General features: G+C 46.4%; 1 protein-coding gene across 1 annotated transcript in view; it reads left to right on the forward strand.

Annotated features, from left to right (window-relative positions):
• Positions 1-12795, forward strand: part of znf438 (zinc finger protein 438) — a 68061-nt gene that overhangs the window by 32494 nt on the left and 22772 nt on the right. The window contains exon 2 of the mRNA XM_061713752.1: positions 8626-8711. The gene's annotated coding sequence lies outside the window, so the exon portion shown is untranslated. The remainder of the gene's footprint in view (positions 1-8625; positions 8712-12795) is intronic.

The following is a 12795-nucleotide window of genomic DNA, read 5'->3' on the forward strand; positions in this document are numbered from 1 at the left end:
TCCCTCCACCCAAACTCCTGCCAGTCCCTCCACCCAAACTCCTACTACCCCCTCCACCCAAACTCCTGCTAGCCCCTCCACCCAAACTCCTGCCAGTCCCTCCACCCAAACTCCTGCTAGTTCCTCCACCCAAACTCCTGCCAGTCCCTCCACCCAAACTCCTGCTAGTTCCTCCACCCAAACTCCTGCTAGTCCCTCCACCCAAACTCGACGGATGGGTGGAGGTTGTATAAAGTCCAGATGAAGTAAAACATTTCTGGCACCGGGTCAGACCTGGATACTGCAGGAGTCTGTGACCTCACAGACCCGGGTCTAGACCAGATTTAACCGCCTCCCCTGCCTTTAGCTCCACCCAGCCTCATGTCCCTGATGTGGGTAGAAGAACAGGGTGGAGGTGGGTCCGGTGGCTGGCTCCACCCCCTAAAACCAGCTGTAAAAAGGGGCAGTTGTACCGTCTCTTTGGCATTTCGACTAAAGACGTTTCATAACATCCCAGGAAGACGTAGGACTTTTTTTTGGGTCCTTTTTCCTTTCCAAGAGGCCGGCGGTGGCAGCTCCTTTATTATGTTTATTATCACAGTAATCCCTAGTTTAGCCTTTTCCTCAGAAGAATTGCACCATCTCATCAATCTCACCAGTAGGTCAGTCGTGGGACTTGGAGTTCAGTACTTCTCCGTTTTTGCATCTTTTCTCTGATGATGTGTAATATAAGCACCTTTCTTGGGGGTGGGGGGGTTAGGGCGGCACAAACACTCACTTGGATAGGAGCCAGGTCTGTCACCCTGCTCCCCCTCCCGTGTCTCCTAGCGGGTCACCGGGGGTCACAGCCCCAGCTTTTCCTGCCCTACCTCGCTGACCTTTCGTCTCCGGGGAGAAACTGCAGTCAGGACTCCAGGATTAACATTCCTGGTGAAGTTAGCCAAACCAGGCCACAAGCTCTTGCGCTTTTTTGTTTTTCCAGGCCGTTGCTGCGTGAGCGTCCAGCGCTGTCTCACCGGAGACGCAGAGCCTCCCGTCTGCCCGGGGAGAGGACCTGGTGGTTTGAGGTGGCTTAGCTCGTCGGCGTGTTGCCGCCGTGCAGAAAAGCACCCGCATTTCCAAGGCTCTCCGGGTCCCTCGGTGATGACATCATCAGTATATTTGTGCGCTAATTGAGGTTTAATGCTAGAGTAGAGCGAGCAGGGCTGTAATTTTCCCCCAGCCCGGCCTGGAATAGAGACGGCGTCTTTTCATGTGGTCTATGCTAATTTAGGCTACGGTGCTGCAGCTGCGGGACACCTCACACTTTTGTCCTTCACATGCTGCTCAGAGATTAGAAGAAAAGTGAGAGAAAAGCTTGTTTATAAGGTAAGGTTTAGGACGTAGCTTTTCCCAGGTTTGAACCTCCTAAGTATAAGTAAATAAAAGTTTAATGAAACTTCAGGAGAGCAAAACACTAACATGGAAACAGCACTTTTGAATATTTTCAGTAATGGCTTCAGGAGTGCCAGTTGCAAAACCACCAAAGCTTTTAAGCGCTGCTTGAGCTCCTGCTTATGAGCTGCACTCAATCTGAACATTAACAACAACACTGGCTGCTTTATACGGGCCCAGGTAGGGGTGAGGGAGGCGGCTGCCGCGGGCCCGGGTCGTCCTCGCCATCCCAACGCCATGTTGACAGTCATTCTTCCAGCAAAGCTCTACCTGCCCTTTAAACCGCGGGCCGTATCGGCCCCAATAAACACGTTTGATGTGGAAAGCCTTAATCAAGTGTAATTACCGACATCAGTGGAGGGTGAGCAGCCTGAGAGGGGAGGAGCGGAGACGGGAGGAGCAGGAACTCCACCTGGTAGCAGCTCCAGCGTCGGGCTGCTCAGTGACTATGTTTACATGCAGTCAAAATTCGGGTTATTGCTAATATTCCGGTTACTGAGACATTCGGAATATTCCGTTTACATGGTAATTAATCATTCGGGATATCTGGATCAAACCAGTGATGCACAGAGAACAATTCCCGTCATTTCCGCTTCTTCTTCCTGTATCCAAATTCAAAACAAATGCTGCTTTTCACCTTCTTATAAATCTGGCTATCCCGGTACTTTCCAGTCTGGCCCCAGTCTGGCCCTCGGCAGGAGGGTCCCCCCTTATGATCCAGGTCCTGGTCCAGGTTTCTTCCTCCTAAAGGGGAGTTTTCCTTGCCACTGTTTGGCTTAAGGTTTTTCTCCCACTAGGGGAGTTTTTACCTGCCATTGTTTATGTAATAACTGCTCGGGGGTCATGTTCTGGGTATGGGTCTCTGGAAAGCGTCTAGAGACAACTCTGTTGTATTAGACGCTATATAAATAAAATTGAATTGAATTGAATTGAATTTCTACCGCCTACAAATGCCAAAATGTTCATATCTTTCCTGGACTCAAAAGACCAAGATTCCTTGGGAACAGAGCATGAGCAGAAAACAAATTCATGTTCCGTTTGATGGGAATATTCCGTTTGGCGTTTACATGACCCAATATTCAGGTTTTAAAAGGAGTAACCCAGGGCAAATTCCGGTTATTCAAAGGGATTATTGGTGTTTACATGGCCGTGCAAAACCGGGTTACTGCTAATATTCGGGATTTAAAAGGGTTATTGATGCATGTAAACGCAGTCAATAACCCTTTTCTAATCGAATATTAGCAGTAACCCGGTTCTAACCCGAATATTTGGTCATGTAAACGCCTAATCCCCATCAAAAGGAACAGGAATTTGTTTTCTGCGCATGTTCTTTTCACAAGGAATCTTGGTCTTTTGAGTCCAGGAACACGGAGAAACGCAAGACCAGGAGGAGACTAATCACTTCCATTTGTAGACGGTAGAAAGTACCGGGATAGCCAGATTTACAAAAAGGTGAGCGAAAAGTTGCACAAAGCAGGATTTGTAGGATTTTGAAGCGGAAATGAGGGGAATTGCGTCATGATGTTCTCTGTGCGTCGCTGGTTTGATCCAGATATCCCAAATTATTACAATCACCATGTAAACAGGGATAACCCTGTTTGCTCACGCATGGAAACAGATTATTCCCAATGTTTCAGTAACCGGAATATTGACCTTAACTGAATTTTGACGGCATGTAAACGTAGTGAGTGTTGCCTTCCCTTCCTCAGAGCCAGATGACAACGGTAGCTTGCAGCTAATACTCAGATTTAGTCCATTTAGATCTTAATTTGGGTTTCTGTCTCCCTTACCTTAGCTGTGGACTCTGGCTTGTGTGCGGTTGAACAGGTTGGATACGCTCCATTAAAGTGAACATTTAACATACCTTTGACTCTGCATGCTTCCTACTTTATATAATTATCTAAATTCAGATGTGGAAGAAGTGACTCTTTTTTTTTTTTTAGTCTCCAGATGTTTTAATGTCCAAACTCGTCATCGGCGGTGGAAAAGAGACGCTGCACAGCAGCGGCGGCATGCGTAAACTCACACAGAAATGTTTTCTGGCGGCAGGACGCTGAGATCAGCTCGGAGGCGTTTGTGAGAGCAAATGGAAATAAGCAGCAGGCGTCACTGCGCATTGTGTATGAGTGCCTCTGTAATGTTAAGTGGCTTCGAGCCGTGAATTAGAAATGAAAGATTGTTTTGTGATGAGCTCGGCACATGCGTGTGTGTGCGTGCACGCACGAACACACACACACACACACACACGCACACGCACACGCACACGCACGCACACACACACACACACGCTGATCCCACGGTAACGGCTGAGCCTTGCTGGCCTCGGCCCGGGCCAAAGCCTGTTAACTCCAATTCAGACAGTGGAGGCTGGTAATGAGCACTGTCAGAGTTGACATAACAGCCTCCCGCTCAGCAGCTGAACGCAGGAGTAGGGAGAGGGAGAGAGAGAGAGAGAGAGAGAGACGGAGAGGGAGAGAGAGGGAGAGAGATGGAGAGAGAGAGAGGGAGAGCCTGCCTGATCCCGAGATTGTCTGCAAACCCACTACTGGAACTGGCCCTGGGCAGTAACGCGTGCTAATAGAGAGATGGCAGTCCCAACTCCCTTCGTGGGATGCAGCACACGGGGAGAGGCGGGGTTTCCAGGTACACCATGTGACCCCTCTACCTGTACCTGAAGCTCATTTCGCATGGCGCTTTTCCACTAGTACCTACTCAGCCCGACTCTACTCGTCTCGACTCGACTCGCCTTGCCCTCGTTTCTTTTCAAAACCCAGATCAGAAGTAGGAGGTTGGAGCGAAGTTGCTGTGACGTACTCGATTGTGCGATCGGGCCAATCCCCCGACCAATCAGTGGTCTGTAGTGTGATGACGTCGGATGCAGCTGACTCTCCGCTTAGAACCTTGGCAGAGTAGATACAGAAAAATATCTACTCTGCATGTTAGACCCCTAGTGGAAAATAACCAAACTGAGTGCAGGCGAGTCGAGTCGGGCTGAGTAGGTACTAGTGGAAAAGCGACATAAGCGGGCTGAGTCGGGCTGTATCGTCATCACACTACACTGCAAAAACTCAAAATCTCACCAGGAATATTTGTCTTATTTCTAGTTAAAATGTCTCATTTTTAGTCAAAAAATCTCATTACACTTAAAACAAGAGTCATTACCAGAAAAATAACTTATTTGACAATTGTCACCTATTTCAAGTAAATTTTCAATTGAAATAAGTAGAAAAATCTGCCAGTGGAACAAGATTTCTTTTGCTTGTAATGAGAAGATACATTTTGTCCCACTGGCAGATTTTTCTACTTATTTCAAGTGAAAATTTACTTGAAACAAGTGAAAATTGTTATTTTGATATTTCATCAAGTTATTTTTCCAGTGATGAGTCTTGTTTTAAGTGTAATGAGATTTTTTTTTACTAAAAATGAGACATTTTAACTAGAAATAAGACAAATATTCTTGTTAAGATTTTGAGTTTTTGCAGTGTACACGCCACCAATTGGTCAGGGGGTTTGGCCCAATCGCACAATCGCGTATGTCACAGCAGCTTCCAGCTTCGTGATACTTCTGATCTGGGTATTGAAAAGAAACGAGGGGAAGGCGGGTGGAGGCGAGTCGGGCTGAGTGGGTACTAGTGGAAAAGCGCTACTAGTGAGAACCAGGCTGTCTCTGAGGGCGGTTCGGTCTCAGGTCCTCTCGTACCTCCACCTTCATCTCTACTTCGTGCCACGAATTCGCTCTGACATAAGGTGCTGTGTACCGTCATGCATTCCACTTGGGGCTAAATATCCACTAAGTGTGTGTGTGGGGGGGGGGTTGCTGTATATCAGCATTCTCCCATCCGTCCCCCCATGGCTGGTCAATATCAGCTGGTCGCCGTGTTTTCTGATTGGGGTGCAGCGTCCTGGTCCCACATGGCGCGGCCAGGACTCCCAGTCCTCCATAATTCATCCAGACAAGCAGGTGATTACTCTCTCAATATGCACTAAAAACTCCTTTCCTGTGCTCTTCCCCTCTTTTTAAGTTTTTGCTCGTCAGTGTTGTGCACGTGGGCCAAAGTGTAGCCGTGTGTACGCAGCCCCTTTTCCGCCCGCAACAAAGGAGGTGTCAGGGCGAATTAGCCCCCCCCACCGCTGAACGCCCAGAGAGCTTAGGGATGCACCACAGGTTCTGCTGAGTCGCACATGAGCCGCGGTGTCTGGCCCCCCCCCTCGCCCCGGTGCTCGCCCCTCCACTCCGAGTTGCTCTAACAAGGTTGTTGGAAGAGGATAAGGCGTGTTAAATGAATAATTTACACAGAAGAGCGCTCCTTATTTATTTAGTACAGCTGGATGTGACTGAGCGGGCCGCCCGTGTCCCCGGCTGCCGGCGCTGTCGGCTAAACGAGCGCTCACTCACTTTAATGGAGGGCCGAAGCGACAGGCGTTTAGAGAGAGCAAAGGGGCTGCGGGAGAGAGTTTGTTTAGGGCATGCGTGCGCACGCTTGGGAAGCGAGCCGTGCAGGGCCGTGCAGGGCCGTGCTAGCGTGCACAACCGCCCCGCCGCTGCAGGTCCGGCATCACCGGGCTGATCACAACAAACCCTCACCAGCTCTGCCTCCAGAAACGCTTCCATGTTCTGGTTTTGGCTCTGCATGTTTGTGGCGCTCCTGTGTGACGTACCCAACGAAGCCATTAACCATCAAATATATTAAATAATTAATAGTTTGGAGGTGGAGCTCCTCTGTAAGAGTTTAGCCGCATGAATTCTGCCCCACTTTCACCTTCCCACCTCTCTGTTTGTCTTGGTCTACACCAGGGGTCACCAACTATATTTGTCAGAGGGCCAGAATTTTACCGTCACGTACAGTCACCTTGGGGGCCGGACCCTCAAATAAAAATTAAATAAAAATCACATTTTGGCACATTATTATTTGATGTTTATTGTTTATATATATTATGTTTTCCATTTCATTACAAAACTTAAGCCATTTTTAGCCTTTATGAGTCAGTCCGGCGGGAGTTTGCATGTTCTCCCCGTGCTTGCATGGGTTTCCTCTGGGTACTCCGGCTTCCTCCCACAGTCCAAAAACATGCATATTAGGTTAATTGGTGATTCTAAATTGCCCGTAGGTGTGTGAGTGAGTGTGTCTGGTTGTTTGTATCTATGTGGCCCTGTGATGGACTGGCGACCTGTCCAGGGTGGACCTGCCTCTCCCCTGAAATGAGCTGGGATAGGCTCCAGCAGACCCCCGTGACCCTGAAAAGGATATAGCGGGTATAGAAAATGGATGGATAGATGGAGTCAGTCTCCTATCACCTGTTCCACAGTCATCCACCAGGAGTGATGGAGATATTTTGCCTCAACTCAATTAAGTCAACTTTATTTATAGAGCACTTAAAAAACAAACACCGAGGAAGTGATAGGAAAAGGCCTCTTAACAGGTAAAATGGCTCTCAAAGGCCATGAAACGAAAAGTTGATCTGGAAAAAAGATCCTTTAACGATGACTGGACTGAAAAGTACGCGTTTATCATGCCAACCTTGTTTGCCTCATTTGTATGGAGCTAGAACAGTCTCATAATTCGCAAATGCACACACCGTTTCACAAATGCACAGGACAAGTCATACGTGTGTAGGACAAGATACACAAATTTATTTTTGATGCACACACAAATATAACCTGATTTACAAACGTTTTTTTTGTCTGTGAGCTGCGCTGGATTTGCGTGTGACCTTTGAGATTCCCCTGACGAGACTCGATCCACAAATACGTTTTTTTTAACACTGAAGGATCTGCAACCAATCAGATGTCTTCCTTTGTTCCAGCCAATCATAAGAGCGCAGCCCACGTGGGGGACGCAGAGCAGTGGATATCTTTACTCCACCAACTCGAAATATTAATCACTTTTCTAAGCGAACGCAGTTCAAACAGCAGGTGTATCCGCCCCTTTAATCTGATTGGTTTACGAATAAGTCGTGTTTTATCCACTGCTCTGCGTCCTCCACGTGGGTGCGCTCTTATGATTGGCTGGAACAAAGGAAGACATCTGATTGGTTGCAGATCCTTCTGTGTTAAAAAAAACAAACGTATTTGTGGATTGAGTCACGTCAGGGGAGTCTCAAAAGTCACACGCAAATCCAGCGCAGCTCACAGACAAAAAAACGTTTGTAAATCAGGTTATATTTGTGTGTGCATCAAAAATACATTTGTATATCTTGGCCTACGCACGTGTGAATTGTTCTGTGCATTTGTGAAACTTGTCCTGTGCATTTGTGAAACGGTGTGTGCATTTGCGAATTATGAGACTGTTCTAGCTCCATACATTTGCAACGAAACTGTTGCTGTTGCAAAATAATATAATCTGCGCCGTCACCACAAATCTAAACATACAAATGTCAAGGATTCATATCCTGAGCTGTCAGAGGCCCGTCAGAGAAGAATCCAGTCACGGGCTGGATTGGACGGTTCGGCGGGCCGGATTCAGTTGATGATCACTGCTGTAAACGTTCGATAATATCTTCATTGTTGTCTTCATCACTTTATGGAGCGCTCTGGATCAAACCGGAGCCCACCTGAACTCACTCATCTCAGAAACACAGAGCCGGTCGACCACAAGGCGTTTCCTGACTCTCGTGTCGGCGTCATAAGCCGTGTTTGTGTTTTTAACTCAGTTTTTCTCTGTCTGGAGCCAAATACCTTAGGTACCTAAAGTGTTTACATGATATGTACTATTGAGAGTATAAAGATTCACATTTATGAGGGTAAAGCTGTGATATTAAGACAATAAAGTTGTTTGGGATAAGAGTTGTTCCATCAATGAAACACATTTACTTCTGAACAAATGCAGTGGTTTTTTTTATATCCTTTTATATTCCTGATCGTGTTTTATTGACGTATTAAAAAAGTGGTTTCTTTATTTTTAAAGTTCTATACGGAAGTACTACATAAGATTTTCCACATCCTCCCATTTTTAACCCGCGTTACGCCTTTTCTTTCTCGTGCTCACTTTGTTCTCGTGATATGAGTTTTTTCTCATAATCCTACAACTGTTTCTATAAAACCTCAAGTGAATAAACCTATTTGTGGGTTTTCTGAGCTTTTATTTATTTTGGAAAGTCTCTGTTCTGTGTGAATATCAGATCGGTTTTATTACCCAGCTTGTCTTTCATTCTTTCATTCAATTATTCTTTCATTTCTCCCAATGTTCGTGTTGGTGTTTTCTGTCATGGCAGGGGGAGTGAGGTGGGAGGGGGACCGGACCCAAGCCCAGCACCACCCAGGCAGCGGGAGCAGCGGAGCAGCACGGATCATCCATTTGGTAAATACTTGGCTTGAGTTGCTTTATTTATTTATTTATTTATTTTTTTTAGATATTTTTTTATCTCCAATTTTTTTTTTTTTTTTCCCATTTGGCTTGAGTTTCTTTAAGGGTCGAAAAATGACTCTATTCAGGCCATGTAAAACAATTAAGGCAAGGCAAGTTTATTTGTACAGCACAATTCAACACAAGGTAATTCAAAGTGCTTTGCATCAACATTAAAAGCGGCAAGACACAATTAAACAGTAAATAACAAATAAAATGATAAGAAAAGAGGTAAAATAATAAAAAGCTGTTATTAAAAGTTGTTAAAAAGTAAGGGCAGTAGAGTACAGCAGGTACATCACATTCTTAAAATGGCAAGAATTACGTTTCTATACGGTCAAAACGTACAAAGACCGGGTCAAATACAGTATTACAAAGTAATCTGTGCCGATTGGTGCGGTGAATCAAACCAATTTGACAATTCTACATCACAATGCCTGCATTCAGGGCTTGTCCATCCTTAGTGTCATTTCGCGCAGTTTTCAAAAATCAAGTATTTAAGAGGAACAAAAACGCACAACGACTGGGTCAATGGCATGAATTACGTTTCTATACGGTCAAAACGTACAAAGACCGGGTCAAACACAGTATTACAAAAGTAATCTGTAACACACAATTAATCCTCATTTATGTCCACATCAGTCATAAAGGTGTTGAGACAGTCTGGTCTGGAAACGGTGAAACATTAGAACGGCAGAAGAAGCCTCCCCTGATTAAACATCCTTAGAACCCTCCCCATCTCCATCCTCCGTCCTCTCCCTCCACATCCTCATCCTCCAGCTCCACATCCATCCCTCTCAGCGGGACTTCACTGCCACAGTTCCCGTGTTTGTGTGTTTCCCAAGAGGATAAAATCCCCCAGCTCTCACTGACCTCATTATAAAAATAGCTAATCTATCCAGCAATCACATTTCCCTCTTTTCACCCCCCTCTCCCTCCGTGGAGGATGTGCGGTGGTCCTCCGTACCTTCTGCTCTCTAATCACTCCATCAGTGTTGGTGTCAGACTTGGAATGAGATTAAAAGCTTATGCAAGTAAACAGGAATGTCTTTTAATCACGGCACATCTCTGCGCGGCATTAACCGATGTTCCCTCGCTCTTGTTAAGGTAGCGGCTGCGTTTCATTTCCAGCGTTGGGCCGTGCGGCCGTCCACTTGCCTCTCGCGCGGCGAGCAGCGCTCGTCTGATTAGTTTAGCCCCATCAGTGATCATTACGTTCCGGGGCCGACTTTGATCCTGCCAAAGAGCGTTTACTCGTTTTAATGACCAAACAAACGCACCGTAGCACATGCTCCACTCCAAGTGCAGATGAGCACTGAGCTGCTACTTTCTCCTCAGATGTTAGTCAGACAAATGAAGGCGATGAAGTGCTTTATTCTTGGGTAATGGTTCAAGCTCACATCGGCGTCGCCACTGGAAGTTATTGAGTCTCGTGGCGTACAGACGGCTGGAGCACCCGAGGCCGCCGCCATAACGTAGAGTAAATAACCACTGGAAATAACTGTTCACCCACAGGGGGGTTAAAGGGCAGAAAGCAGTTTTAGTTCATTTTCTTCCCCGGTGGAAAATGGCAAATCATTTCCCTTCTAATCAACACTGATCAGTTTATCCCATGAAGCAATCACACACCTTCACAAACTCCAGGGTTTTGGGACGAGGTCAAGACGACATTTTACGAGCCAAGTGCTGCTGAATACGGGGGTGTTTGGATCATTATCCATCTGTACTCTGATTCAGATTCAGATGACTTTATTAATCCCTTTGGGAGGTTCCCTCGGGGAAATTGACATCTCCATCTCACACACACAACACTGTCACTTACAAATCAAACACCCCAAAAGCCAAACACCCAAGATAAAAAGATAAGAAAATTATAAATAAAAATAAAAGAGGTAAAAACTAAAATTAAAAATAGAAACAATTAAATAGAAAGTGCAGTGCCATAAAAAGAATAATAAGGATAGAAAAAATGTTGTGTAATATTGCACAAAGTTATTGCACTGTCCTGGTTATTGCACCGTCAGGTTTGTTTTTGGTCAAACTGACTGACTGACCCTCCCACAGTCCCTCTGTCCTTCAGTTCTTCAGTTCTTCTTTGCCCTTCAATTCAATTCAATTTTATTTGTTAGACAGGGACTGTACATATAAATGGTGTAAATATGTATAGTTGTAGCCAGAGGCTAATTTCCACCATTCGTCCCCGCGGCAAATTGATGCCAGACACAGAATCGGACATCCGCAGACAAAGTAGACAAGATATGACATTCATACCAACAAAAACACAACATTTAAAAGATACGACAGAACTTCTTTGCCCCCCCCCTCCACCCAGTGAGGAGTTGAACAGTTTGATGGTCCGGGGGACGAAGGAGTTCTCCAGTCTGTCGGTCCTGCACTTGGGGAGGAGCAGCCTCTCACTGAAGTTCGTCCTCTTGGCGCTTTTGTAGCATTTGACTGAATGTGAGCAGAGACCGGAGGTCTCCACACCTCAGCCTTCACGTCGTCGGGGAACCTCAGCGAGCCCGTCTCGTCGGCAGCCTCAGATGCCCAGGCTTCACGCTGCCTCGTCCATATTGGACACGCGACACCTCGGATCTGATCCTTCTGTCTCCAGACGGTTTGCACCTCGTGACAAACCTCCGTGCTTTCATTCATTAAGGCGTTTCTTGGCCGTAGATCCTGACAGTGATGCATCCACCTCCTCCAGAGCGTTGCTGACACGTGTCAGTGTTGTGGAGAAAAGGACTCTGTGATCGTCTGCTTGATCAGCATTCGTTGCTGTGGTTTGGGTCTTGCAGGTCCTCTGACATGGTTGAGCTCATCAGGGCTGACTTTGTTGGGGTTTGTCTTCAGTCTGGTCTCCTCCACCAGCATTGAGATCTCCTTGAACTTCACACCGGTAACACCAGTCAAAGAGCAGCCCGATGCCGACCGGGTACCTGATACCAACCCCAGGTCGTTCCTCTGCTTCATTCGTCTGAAGTAACGAGAAACTGCACTGCAGCAGGCATCGTTCCAAATACTTTAGACCCCTAAAATTTAAGTAGTAAACCCCGATGAAGGACGTACCACACGTCTGGGAGGAACTTCTAGGGACAGGAAGGTAGAAACCGTTGTCTGTTCTGCAGCAGACGGCTCGGCTTCCCTGCAAAGCAGTGCCTATGGCACTTTTCCATTAGAACCTACTCGGCTCTACTCATCTCAACTCAGCCTGGTTTCTTTTCCATAACAATTCAGCACCTGGAGCAGAAGTAGGAGGTTGGAGTGAAGCTGCTGTGACGTATTTGATTGTGTGATCTAAACGAAGAAGACAACAACACTAAAGATGTAGAACCTGGAGGAGATGATAGATGTGCTGCTGGATCTGTGGCTTGTGTTCCATATCAAGTTAAAAATGAGAGTGAGAGAAGCTTCAAGCAGCGATGCTTTTTAATTTTGTTTGTTAGTCTCTGTGCTGCTGAAAAGTCAGCTGGAGCCGTGAGCAGCTATGAAGTGACAGATCTCCTGGTAGATCTGGTCGTTCCTTATCTCCGTCTAGATCCCTTTTTAATTCTCTCCTCAGCACCAGGTTTATGAACATCTGCACCTCAGAGTTGGATCATGAAACACACTTTTGCTGCCATTGCCTGTCGAATAAAATGAACAAGAATCCGTCAGAGTCTCTTTCTCTGATTTCCTCCTCCTGACTCAGACGTCTGACTCCAACCCCCCGACCAATCGGTGGCCTGTAGTGTGATGACGTCAGATACATCTCAGCCCTCTTAGAACCTCGGCAGAATAGTTACAGAAAAGTATCTACTCGGCACATTAGATCCCTAGTGGAAAAGCACCAAGGCGAGTCGAGCTGAGTAGGTACTAGTGGAAAAGCGCCACTCATTTTCGTGTCTATGAAGGTAACACCCACGTAGGCCTACTCTAAATGCAAATGCTAGAAAGAACTGTGGCACAGGGGTTGCATGTTGTTGCAGGTCAGATGGGCACCAGGTTCACTCTGTTCTAGTGCACATACTTCCCAAATGGTTCTCTAACTTCTGAAACT

Source organism: Cololabis saira, chromosome 22 (assembly GCF_033807715.1).
Source record: "Cololabis saira isolate AMF1-May2022 chromosome 22, fColSai1.1, whole genome shotgun sequence".
NCBI classification, from domain to species: domain Eukaryota; kingdom Metazoa; phylum Chordata; class Actinopteri; order Beloniformes; family Belonidae; genus Cololabis; species Cololabis saira.